This window comes from Rhinoraja longicauda, chromosome 29 (genome assembly GCF_053455715.1).
Source record: "Rhinoraja longicauda isolate Sanriku21f chromosome 29, sRhiLon1.1, whole genome shotgun sequence".
Taxonomy (NCBI): Eukaryota; Metazoa; Chordata; class Chondrichthyes; order Rajiformes; family Arhynchobatidae; genus Rhinoraja; species Rhinoraja longicauda.
In genome coordinates, this window is record NC_135981.1 from 22807972 (window position 1) to 22821126 (window position 13155).

Sequence of the window (13155 nt, forward strand, 5' to 3'; positions counted from 1 at the left end):
GGGTTGGGGAGGTGATGAAGTGACCTGATCAATAATTGTGCCTTAAGATGCATTGCTTTCTTTATCACAGGTGTGTTTTTATGATTTAATGTCATCCATCTCACCTCTCCAAAGAAACCAACTTTGAGTTTACAAAGCAAGTCCTATTGACAATGTATAAACCATTTTGTTACATATGATGCCAGAAGGCATGTGCTTTTAGGAGTCCAGTAAGCAGTGTGCAGAGAGAGTGAGGAGGGGCCAAATTGCAAGCTTGAATTGGCAACATACTCAAATTTCCATGTAGATTAAGAGACAAAGCAGCAATCAAAATTATTTAGACCTAGAGTGACCCCATTGAAGAATTAACAGTCATGTGGATTAAAATGCTTATATTCGACATTGGACAGAGCTTCAGGGGTTTTTAAACATTTCTTCCTATTGTCATTATGTAGATTCAATGTCATAGCACAGAACAGTACAGAAATAGGCACTTTGGCCCAGCTCATTCATACCGACCAAGAAGCCCCATCTATACTAGCCCCCTCTGCCCGCGTTTGGCCCATGTCCCCCTAAACCTTTCCTATCCGTGGACCTGAAACATCACGTATCCATGTTCTCCATGGATGCTGCCTGACCTGCTGAGTAACTCTAGCAGTTTGTATCTTACCTTCTTGTTCATGTCCAAATGTCTTTTAAACTTTGTTATAGTATGAGACTTTAGATTTTTGACTTTAGGCAGGCAGCGTGGAAACAGGCCCTTTAGCCCACTGCATCCACGCCAACCAGCAATCAATCTGTACACGAACACTACTCTACACACCAGGGACAATTTACAGAAGCGAATTAACCTACAAACCTGCACGTCTATGGAGTGTGGGAAGAGACCGAAGCACCCGGAGAAAACCCACACAGTCACAGGGAGAATGTACAAATCCCACACAGACAGCACCCATAGTCAGAATCCAACCCGGGTCTCTGGCGCTGAAAAACAGGAATTATACCGCTGAACCACCGCGCCACAGATTAATGTTATTGTGGTATTTCCATGCTTCCAGGTTTGATAACAGGCTTCTTTGATGGCACCTTCCCACCACTGAGACTGCCTGCAGACTGCACGAAGCAGGCGCAAAGACGGTCACGTGACTAAGCAAAATGCCTTTCCCCACTTCCTCAAATCCTGTTCATCACTTGGTTTTGCATTTGTTATTAAAGCCGTTAATAGGCAACAATTCGTAACCTTTGGTGACATGTAACTTCAAAGACTCCGATGTGGGCTCTGTATGTGTTGGGTAGTCGTGACATATCCCCAATGAGCCTTCACATTAAAGTGACTTTATTAACAGGATCAGTCTGAAGAAGGGTCTCGACCCGAAACGTCACCCATTCCTTCTCTCCTGAGATGCTGCCTGACCTGGTGAGTTACTCCAGCATCTTGTGAATAAATACCTTCGATTTGTACCAGCATCTGCAGTTATTTTCTTATTAACAGGATGGATCATGATGGATCTCAACAGGTATCTTTACTGAAAATTAATAGCTTCCAATTACCCATTACGATTCGATCCTGACTACAGGTGCTGGATGTGTGGTTTGTATGTTCTCCCCCGTGACCTGCGTGGGTTTTTTTCCAGGATCTTCGTTTTCCTCCCTCTCTCCAAAGACGTCCAGGTTTGTAGGTGAAATGGCTTGGTATAAATGTTAATTATCCCCAATATGCAGGAAAACGTTAGAGTGCAGGGATCGCTGATCGACGTGGACTCGGCGGGCCGATGGTCATGTTTCTTCACTGTATTTCTAAACTAAACTTAATTGTAAGGGTATAAAATGCTATCAAAGTATAGAATTACGAATCTGTAGTTTTAAGCTTTCCAAACCAGAGAGCCATCCTGTCAAAGGACATTGCTCTTCTCCAAGTAAAACATGCTGCTTAATCTGAAATAGATGCTCAACAAATCCATTAACTGCATTGGGCTTCGTTGCTTTATGCGTAGAGTGCTGTGGTAAAGCTTAAATTAACTATGGAATAGTGAATCCATCTTGAACATACAAAATGGAACAATCTAAACTAAACCAATGGTTACATTTCCATTTATACCTCTGTTCCCTGGTTCCCTGGCTACAAGCACAGCGAAGATAGGAGCTCCTGTTGGACTCTTTGCAGATATTGTTTCATGTTTTTCACAAGCAAACTTTCTGAATTTTTCATGGCACATTCTCTTACATAATGCAATGTGAAAGATGCACACTGCATATTATCATTCTTTAAGTCTAATAGCTGGGTTACGTTGCAAATCCTGTTGCATTAACTTTTCATGAGACACTTTCCTCTTCTTCTTTGCATCCCTCAGCATCGAGCACGACTTGCCTTCACACCAGTTCTGCTTCTGAGGTGATCGATGAGGCCAAAGTGGGAACCACAGGCTCTTCCACTGACAGGGCAAGAGGTGGCAGATAGGGCAAGTAGCTGGGTAGTTTGAAAGATAGTGCACTCCTTTGAACCTTTCCACAAGGTTCCTATCAATTCCCAATGAACAAATCATCTTGAATGCTCCTTCTGCATATTCATGCTCACGGGCCAGGGATTCTCACGTCATAAGTTCTAGGAGCAGAATTAGACCATTCAGCCCATCAAGTCCCAGGGCGTGCAGCGTAGGTTTACTAGGTTAATTCCCGGAATGGCGGGACTATCATATGTTGAAAGACTGGAGCGACTAGGCTTGTATACACTGGAATTTAGAAGGATGAGAGGAGATCTTATCGAAACGTACAAGATTATTAAGGGGTTGGACACGTTAGAGGCAGGAGACATGTTCCCAATGTTGGGGGAGTCCAGAACAAGGGGCCACAGTTTAAGAATAAGGGGTAGGCCATTTAGAACTGAGATGAGGAAAAACTTTTTCAGTCAGAGAGTTGTGAATCTGTGGAATTCTCTGCCTCAGAAGGCAGTGGAGGCCAATTCTCTGAATACATTCAAGAGAGAGCTAGATAGAGCTCTTAAGGATAGCAGAGTCAGGGGGTATGGGGAGAAGGCAGGAACGGGGTACTGATTGAGAATGATCAGCCATGATCACATTGAATGGCGGTGCTGGCTCGAAGGGCCGAATGGCCTCCTCCTGCACCTAATGTCTATTGTCTATTGTCTATAAGTCTACTCTGCCATTCAATCATGACAGATCTATCTTACCCTCTCAACCCCATTCTCCTGCCTTCGTCCCATAACCCCTGACACCCGTACTAATCAGCAGAGATGTTTTCTCAAGGAAGCATTTGCGCAAATCCTTGAATCTATTCCTCTGTCAGCCTGGTTGTTTCTTCCTGGGTTTGAGAGATCGGAATAGAGTATCAGGTGGTGGTCATGCAGGTGACATGGCCAGCCAAACTGAGCAAGGGTGGTCCTGCTGGAGATATTGGCCTGATTGAGCACCGATGGAGTTTGTACACTGCCATTGGGCAACCTGATCCCGCCAGTGAATTTGTTGGGTTTTGTAAAGGTTGTGCCAGTGGTGTTACTTCAAAGCTATGATGTGCTTGTCAATTGTCCAGGATCCAGCAGCATATTGAAGGGCAGGAATCGGTCTTTATGAGTATTTTATAAGTCTGTCTCTTGTGCACATTCCAAGATCTCAATATTTTAACAGAACCCATTTCAGTTATATAAATTTAAACTGAAGATAGGCACAAAAAGCTGGAATCACAAAATGCTGGAGTAACTCAGCAGGACAGGCAGCATCTCTGGAGAAAAGGAATGGGTGACGTTTCGGGTCGAGACCCTTCATCAGATATTTAAACTTTTCTCTTTGCCATAGAAAATATGTGTATGATTACAATACAATCTGTGCCTCAGTGTATCACTGAGGGTCTTTTGATTATCATTATACTGGCCTGTGTGGTGGTGGAAGAATTTGAAGACTCATTCATCTATGTTTCAATTTTTTTAATATTTGGATGTGTGTCCGAGCCAGCATCAGGCAGATAACAGAGCAGAAGAAGAGTGAACTATTTCAAATGCAAAATGGATGCCCTGCTAAAACAACGATGTCAGCAGAATCGAAATTTAGGTTAGGTTTGAGATAAAGCATGAAAACAGGCCCATCGGCCCACTGATTCCATCCTGACTGACCATTGATCGTCCATGCACGCAAGTTCTATGTTATCCCGCTTTCTTCTCCACTCCCTGCACATCAGAGGCCAATTAACCTACAAAGCCAAACATCTTTGGAATGTGGGAGGAAACCAGAGCACCCAGAGGAATCCCACGCGGTCAGAGGGTGAACGTGCAAACTTCACACAGACAGTCTCCAAGTTATGAAGAAGGGTCTCGATCCGAAACATCGACCCATTCCTTCTAACCAGAGATGATGCCTGTCCCGCCGAGTTACTCCAACTATGTTCGGTTTAAACCAGCATCCGCTGTTCCTTCCTGCACATCGCCAAGGTCAGGATTGAATGCAGGTCTCTGGGGCTGTGAGGCAGCAGCTCTACTAGCTGCACCACCGTGCCGCCCTTCCCAAGTTGGACTGTTTCACACTATTTTTACCCACTAAGAATAAACATTTCGAGGACTGCCTGCGAGGAGAGAAGAGGAAATCCATCAAGAGGAGAAAGGTGGGCTAATTATCTAACAATAGGTGGCGTGGGCAGCAGGACACAACTGGTAGAGCCACTGCTTCACAATGCCAGAGACCCGGGTTCGATCCTGACCTCGGGTGCTGTCTGTGTGGAATTTGAACGTTCACCCTCTGACCGCCTCTGCTTCCCCCATGTGCCTCCCGCATCACGAAGACTCAAGGGCTTGTGGGTTAATTTGCCTCTGTAAGGTACCGCTAGTGTGCAGGGGGTGAACGAGACAGTGGGATAACACAGAACTAGTTTGAACGGGTGATCAATGTTCAGAGGCACACAAAATGCTGAAGTAACTCAGCGGCAGAGGGAGGATCTCTGGGTAGAAGGAATGAGTGACGGTTTGGGTCGAGACGCTTCTTCAGACTGGCCAGCGTGGGATCTGTTTCCATGCTGTATCTTTTAATCGATCAATCAGTTGAAGGCACACATGGGGTGAGGAAACTCTGGATCCTCAGGGATATCATTAGTGCCAGAAAATTGTTGCTGTTAGATTTTGTGCATAGACAGCGATATCTCAATTGCCACTAAAGATAACGACATCTGCTCAAACAAGAGAACCTGGAATATGTGCAATTTCTTGAAGCCATTTCTGCGGGGGAAAAGATATCATCCAGTCACCAAATTTAGTTTGCATTGACTTCTGTAATGTATTGGAAATGAATCAGTCCCAAAATACTTCACAAGGGTTCGCTGCTTCTGATTGCATCTTCAGGATAGCAACTCATCAACATAGTTATTGCAAAATGCTGGAGTAACTCAGCAGGTCAGGCAGCACCTTGGAGAGAATGAATGGGTGATGTTTCGGGGTCGAGACCCTTCTTCAGACCTCAGTCTCCAGAGAAGGAGAGAAGGGTCTCGACCCGAAATGTCACCCATTCCCTCTCTCCAAGATGCTGCCTGACCTGCTGAGTTATTCCAGCCTTTTATGAAACCTTCGATTTGTACCAGCATCTGCAGTTATTTTCCTACACAACATAGTTATTGCTGTGATTTTATAATATTTATAATTGTGGTGTATGAGAACGATTTAATATGAAATGACTTGTGCGATTGTATACATACGCAGAGAGACTCAAGATGGCGATAACATGACCAAGGCACGTTTAAATACTTGTGTGTTCCGAGTTTTATTCATAGTCCGATTACAGCACAAAGACATAACAATTTGGCGACGAGGATGTATTCCTCTAACAGGAACAGATTGCGGTCACTTTGAAGTTTTCGCACGATCAAACATGAAGTTAATGACGCGGTATGTAATTGGAAAACATGGAACGCACGATCGCCAAGTGCACGTCAGCCCCTCGATGCAACCTACCGTACAAGCAGTGCTGTAGTCATGCAGCGCAGCTCATAGAGGAAGCTATAGCCAGCAGAACAGCAATCGTGTTCGCTTGACAGTAATAGATAAACCACCAGACGTAGGTGTCGTGCAGCCCAAGGCCCAAGTCCAGCTGCCGCCATTTTGTCACCAGCAACCACCACCGACGACAAGAAGCCGAGTATCCGAGAGCAGACCAGCGACGGTGATAACGTTTAAATAGTGTTGTTGTGAAACCGAGTATTAATAGTTGGCTAATCCAATCGTTGGGAATGGGCCCCAGTTAGAATCTGGTTATACATTTGAGGAATGGACTGAAGTCTTAGAGGCTTGGTTCACTTCAAACGATATCACGTCAGAAGAGAAGAAAAGAGCATTGTTCCTTACAGGTTTAGGAAGCAAGGGTTACCACACCCTACGGGCATTGCTGCAGCCAGCTAACCCCGCAAGTAAAACGTATCAGGAATGTAAGGATGCTTTAATTGCTCATTTCTCGCCAAAACCAACAGATATAGTGCAAAGGTATCGATTCGATACCTGCACACAAGCAAATGAAACAATCCCTCAGTTCCTAGCAAAGCTTCGACAGTTAAGTGATGGGTGTAATTTCAAGGAACTGGAGAATATGCTGAGAGACAGATTGGCGGTAAGGTGTGCAGATGTGAACATCCAGCGGAAACTGTTGGGTACACAAAAATGATCCTTTGAGAAGGCAGTCAATATTGCGACAGCGATGGAGGTTGCCAAACAAGATGTAGAGCAGATCCAGAAGATCGGAAGGCCTCAAGAGGATACTACCTCCGTCAATCAGCTTCAAAGGAAGGCGTCCGAACAGCAGAAGACAAGGAGTCAACAAAGGACAACCAAAGACAAGGGTCACTACTCTAAGGAATGCTGGAGATGTGGTGGCAGCCACGAGCCAGCGAGGTGCAAATTTTGAGATGGCAGGTGCTTCAGGTGCTCTGGAATGGGCCACACTAAGAGTCAGTGTGAGGCTGTTAGAGCCGACCAGTGGAGGAGAGGACAATCTCAGAAAAAAGCAAACCACTTGGAGGAGGCAGCTTCGAATTCATCATCAGAGGAAACAATGAGCCACTTGGACGATGAATAGATCGACAAGTTGACGAACTCTGAACCGTATACAACCACTTTGATAGTGAACGGCAAGGAGGTACAACTGGAAGTTGACACTGGAAGTCCTTGGACTATCGAACCAGAAGAAGTCTTCAGCAAACTCGGTTAAGACCCTAGACTAGATCCCAGTAGCATCAAGCTGAAATCCTACACTGGAGAGAAGGTTGACATCTATGGACAAGCAGCGGTCGGTACAGGTACAGCTCGAACCTCACCGTTCCGAAACCAGATGGGAGAATGAGAGTCTGCGGCAACTACAAGCTCACAGCAAATAAGGTGTTGAAAGTCGAACAGTATCCCCTTCCAACTTTGGAGGATCTACTGCAGGAACTAGAAGGAGGAGATAAGTTCTCTAAACTAGACTTCTCCCAAGCCTATCATCAGATAGAGTTAGACCCTGAAGCTTGAATGTTCACCACGATTAACACACATAAAGGTCTCTTTGAGTATACCAGACTGCCCTTTGGGATATCCAGTGCACCAGCCATGTTCCAGAGAACAATGGAAAGTCTGCTAGCCGATATTCCTATGTGCAATCCCATATTCATCAGCGGAAAGACTGACGAAGAGCACCTCAGGAACCTGGAAGTGGTCCTGTCAAGACTAGAGACCAATGGGTTACGTCTGAAGAAGGAGAAGTGTGCACTGATGCAAGAGTCAGTCGACTATCTCGGACATCGACTGAACAAGAATGGTCTTCGCCCTCTTCAAGACAAAGTTGCCGCGGTGCGGGAAGCAACGCGGCCTGTGAACCAAAGCCAACTCCAGGTATACCTCGGCTTACTGGGGTATCACAGGAGGTTTATACCCAACCTGTCACAGGAGATTGCACCATTGACTCAGATGCTGAAGGCAGAGTACAGATCAGCAGATTCAAAGGGTGGGAGGAGAAGCAGCAAGCCTGATCCCAAGTTCAAATGGGGAAAGGAACAAGAGCAGGCATTCCAGAGAACCAAGCGTCTTCTTCAGAGTGACAGTGTGCTGACTCATTACGATCCAGCCAAACCCATCCTGCTCCAAACGGATGCAAGCCCCTATGGCTTAGGTGCTGTGATAAGCCATGTTGAATCAGGTGGACAAGAATGCCCGATAGCCTTCGCTTCACGCACTCTCAAGCCCAGCGAAGTGAACTGCGCACAATAGGAAAAGGAGGGTTTATCCATAATCTTCGGACTGAAGAAGTTCTGCGAGCAGTTACATGGAAGGTCTTTCACCATTGTGACTGATCATAACCCTCTGGTGGGACTCTTTGGAGACCACAAGCCAGCCAGCCCAATGGCCTCTGCTCGCGTAGCAAGATGGCATATGATCCTGTCTGCCTACAGTTACCAGATAGTCCATCGAGAAGGCAAGCAACACCAGAACGCAGATGCGTTGTCGCGCTGGCCGATCCACGAAGAGGACTCTTCATGGAATCATCCGGAGCTCGCCGAGCTTGATGACGCACCAGTGACACGCATCAACATGCTCATCGATCTGGACACAGGAAGTGAACATGACCAAGGCACGTTTAAATACTTGTGTGTTCCGAGTTTTATTCATTGTCCGATTACAGCACAAAGACATAACAATAATATAGGCTGTGTCTTGCATGGTGGGGTGTCTCTTTTTAGAGCTGCATGCAGTGCTATAATGTGAAAGCTGCGAACTTGCTTGCACATCAGTTGGCACGGTTGAGAGAGCATTACACAGGGTAGCAGGGTTCCAAAGGGTGGCACGGTGGCACTGCTGGTAGAGCTGCTGCTTCACAGTGTCAGACCTGATCTTGATCTTGGGTGCTCTCTCTGTGAAGTTTGCATGTTCTCCCCATTACCACCTGACCCTCTGAGTCCTTCGGTTTCATCCCACATACCACAGTGGTGTAGGTCTGAAGGGTCATTGGCCTCTGTGGAACAGAAATCCCCCCTAATGAGTAGGGAGTGGATGAGAAAGTGGGATAACACAAAACCAGTGACCGGGTGATCGATGGTCGACGTGGGCCAAGGGGCCTGTTTGCATGCTGTGTCTCTAACCTAAACTAACCTCATCTACACTGTCCTATGACTACCCCAATTATTATTTTTTGCTTTTTATTTAAGTTCACAAACAATAGATGAGAGACAAACTGGTTCATTCCTTCTTTGCAAGTACTGGGTTATAGTCTTGGAGTCCTAGAGTCATACAGCGTGGAAATGGGCCCTTCGGCCCAACTTGCCCATGTCGACCAAAATGCTCCATCTACACTAGTCGCACCTGCCCACATTTGGCACATATCCTTCTAAACATTTCCTAACCATGTGCCTGTCCAAATGTCTTTTAATTGAAAGCTGAACTGGGTTAAGCTGAATTCAATCTTGCAAGTGGGGGTGGGTGGGGGGCAGAGGTCTCATCTCCATTCACCATCTCCACAGAAGAGGCATCCTCATGGTTTAAATGCAGAGAAATCAACGAGAAGGTAAACTTCACGAGCAGATGATGACTGGAGGTGGCATATTTGTGCCACCCACTTGCTGCATGCCAGAATACATTCAGCCAAGCTGGCCCTGTATGGGAAAGGAGTCATGTTCAAGCCGTGTATGGAACTGCTGAGCTGCAATGCTGAGGACTATATTCTATATTAGAGGCGGCACGGTGGCGCAGCGGTAGAGTTGCTGCCTTACAGCGAATGCAGCGCCGGAGACTCAGGTTCGATCCTGACTACAGGCGCCGTCTGTACGGAGTTTGTACGTTCTCCCCGTGACCTGCGTGGGTTTTCTCCGAGATCTTCGGTTTCCTCCCACACTCCAAAGACGTACAGGCTTGTAGGTTAATTGACTGGGTAAATGTAAAAATTGTCCCTAGTGTGTGTAGGATGGTGTTAATGTGCAGGGATCGCTGGGCAGCATGGACTCGGTGGGCTGAAGGGCCTGTTTCCGCGCTGTATCTCTAAATCTAAATCTAAATTTTGCAGTCTGCATATTTCACTTCACTCTACCTATTGTACTTCCTTTTGACTTGGTTGTATTCATCTGGAGAATTACCTGATAGCATTGGAGAGCATGTAAGCTAAATGTTTACACTGTACCTCACTGTACGCCTGTGACAATAATAAACCTCAACTCATGTCCTTTCCCAAATAATTTTACACAAACACATCTTTTCTTTGGGGAAAAGGACACAGAGTGCTGTAATAATTTAGCGGGTCTGGCAGCATCTCTGGAGAACATGGATAGGTGACATTTTGGGTCAGGATCCTTCTTCAGACTGATTGTAGATAGGGGGTGAAGGAAAGCCGGGAGAGGGGAGAGGCAGGACAAAGCGTGGCAGGTAGTAGGTGGACACTGGCGGGGGAGGTTTATGACAGGCGGATAGGTGGAGCAAAAACCATAGAGGGAGAGGGAGAGGGAGAGGGAGGGGGAGGGGGAGGGAGAGGGAGAGGGAGGGGGAGAGGGAGAGGGAGAGGGAGAGGGAGAGGGAGAGGGAGAGGGAGAGGGAGAGGGAGAGGGAGAGGGAGAGGGAGAGGGAGAGGGAGAGGGAGAGGGAGAGGGAGAGGGAGAGGGAGAGGGAGAGGGAGAGGGAGAGGGAGAGGGAGAGGGAGAGGGAGAGGGAGAGGGAGAGGGAGAGGGAGAGGGAGAGGGAGAGGGAGAGGGAGAGGGAGAGGGAGAGGGAGAGGGAGAGGGAGAGGGAGAGGGAGAGGGAGAGGGAGAGGGAGAGGGAGAGGGAGAGGGAGAGGGAGAGGGAGAGGGAGAGGGAGAGGGAGAGGGAGAGGGAGAGGGAGAGGGAGAGGGAGAGGGAGAGGGAGAGGGAGAGGGAGAGGGATGTTTACAGCATTCAGTGAGCAGAGGAGGATGTCTCTTCTTTGTGGACCAAATCGCTGTTAATGTTTAAGCAGCCTTTCGGCAGACAGAGAGAGCTGATGTTCTGCTTCAAAGAGTAACACTTCCTTGACAATTTGCTAAACGTTCTCAAGTGTTGGATTGTGCTGCATACCTGTCATCCACTAAAAAGATGAAAACTGTGCAAAAGGTTATTTTACAAATGGTCAATTTAATTTCTATACTCAACAAAGAGAATACTCAAAAAAATGTCAAACAGTATTAACAGAACAAGTGTTTAGTTCCAGCTCCCTGTATCTTGAAATGCCAAACTAGTGAGGACATTTTTCTTTTTAATCTGCGCCCAAATTTGATAGCTTCTTCTCATTCATTTCTTTCCTTATATATTCTCAATTTGAATAATTCACTAGTACTATATTGTCACATGTACAATGACATTCCTCGTTTAGTCTACAAACCAGTAAAATCATACTATACATAAGCACAATCGTTCACATGTGCAAGAGGGTAAGGGCTGCAATGTAAAAATAGTAGATTTCTCATGAGGCCGATACACAAAAAGTCGCCCAAGAAGGGTCTCAGCCCGAAACATTACCTCTCCAGAGATGCTACCCGACTTGTTGAGTTAATCCAGCACTTTGTGTTCATCTGTGTAAACCAGCATCTGCAGTTCATTGTTTCTACACAAAGAGTTACAATAGACAATAGACAATAGACAATAGGTGCAGGAGTAGGCCATTCAGCCCTTCGAGCCAGCACCGCCATTCAATGCGATCATGGCTGATCACTCTCAATCAGAACCCCGTTCCTGCCTTCTCCCCATACCCCCTCGCTCCGCTATCCTTAAGAGCTCTATCCAGCTCTCTCTTGAAAGCATCCAACGAACTGGCCTCCACTGCCTTCTGAGGCAGAGAATTCCACACCTTCACCACTCTCTGACTGAAAAAGTTCTTCCTCATCTCCGTTCTAAATGGCCTACCCCTTATTCTTAAACTGTGGCCCCTTGTTCTGGACTCCCCCAACATTGGGAACATGTTTCCTGCCTCTAATGTGTCCAATCCCCTAATTATCTTATATGTTTCAATAAGATCCCCCCTCATCCTTCTAAATTCCAGTGTATACAAGCCCAATCGCTCCAGCCTTTCAACATACGACAGTCCCGCCATTCCGGGAATCAACCTAGTGAACCTACGCTGCACGCCCTCAATAGCAAGAATATCCTTCCTCAAATTTGGAGACCAAAACTGCACACAGTACTCCAGGTGCGTTCGTTTCCAGCACCATCTTGTCCCTTTCAAATCCCTAAAAATATCAAAGTCTTATCTTGGCTTTGAAGGTCCGTTGTCTTGCCTCCCACTAGAGTGCAGATCTACATGCATCAATTTCTCTCCATGGATCTCGGTTAAACATAGAAACATAGAAAATTGGTGCAGGAGTAGGCCATTTGGCCCCACAAGCCAGCGCCACTATTCAATATGATCATGGCTGATCATCCAACATCAGTACCCCGTTCCTGTTTTCTCCCCATAACCTTTCATTCCGTCAGCCCTAAGAGCTATATCTAGCCCTCTCTTGAACACAACCAGTGAATTGGCCTCCACTGCCTTCTGTTACAGAGAATTCCACAGATTCATATCTCTCTGGGTGAAAAAGATTTTCCTCGTCTCAGTCCGAAATGGCCTACCCCTTATTCCTAAACTGTGACCCCTGGTTCTGGGCTCCCCCAACATCGGGAACATTTTTCCTGCATCTAGCCTGTCCAATCCCTTAAGAATTTTATATGTTTCTATAAGATCCCCTTCTACATATCCTTCTACATTCCAGTGAATACAAGCCCAGTCGATCCATTCTTTCATTATATGTCACTCCCACCATCCCGGGAATTAACCTGGTGAACCAATGCTACACTCCATCAATAGCAAGAATGTCCTTACTCAAATTAGGAGACCAAAACTGCTAACAATGCTCCAGGTGTGGTCTCACCAGGGCCCTGTACAACTGGAGTAGGACCTCCTTGCTCCTTTACTCAAATCCTCTCACTCTGAAGGCCAACATCCCATTTGCTTTCTTTACTGCCTGCTGTACCTGGACAAGGACACCCAGGTCTCGTTGTACCTCCCCTTTTCCTAATCTGACACCATTCAGATAATAATCTGCCTTCTTGTTCTTGCCACCAAAGTGATAACCTCACATTTATCCACATTATACTGCATCTGCCCACACTCACCCAACCTATCCAAGTCACCCTGCAGCCTCATAGCATCCTCCTCACAGCTCACACTGCCACCCAGTTTGTGTCAT

The 13155-nt window shown here is 46.5% G+C and overlaps 1 protein-coding gene across 1 annotated transcript in view; it reads right to left on the reverse strand.

Annotated features, from left to right (window-relative positions):
• Positions 1-13155, reverse strand: part of LOC144607775 (acid-sensing ion channel 2-like) — a 1151036-nt gene that overhangs the window by 513151 nt on the left and 624730 nt on the right. The gene's annotated exons all lie outside the window — the stretch shown is intronic.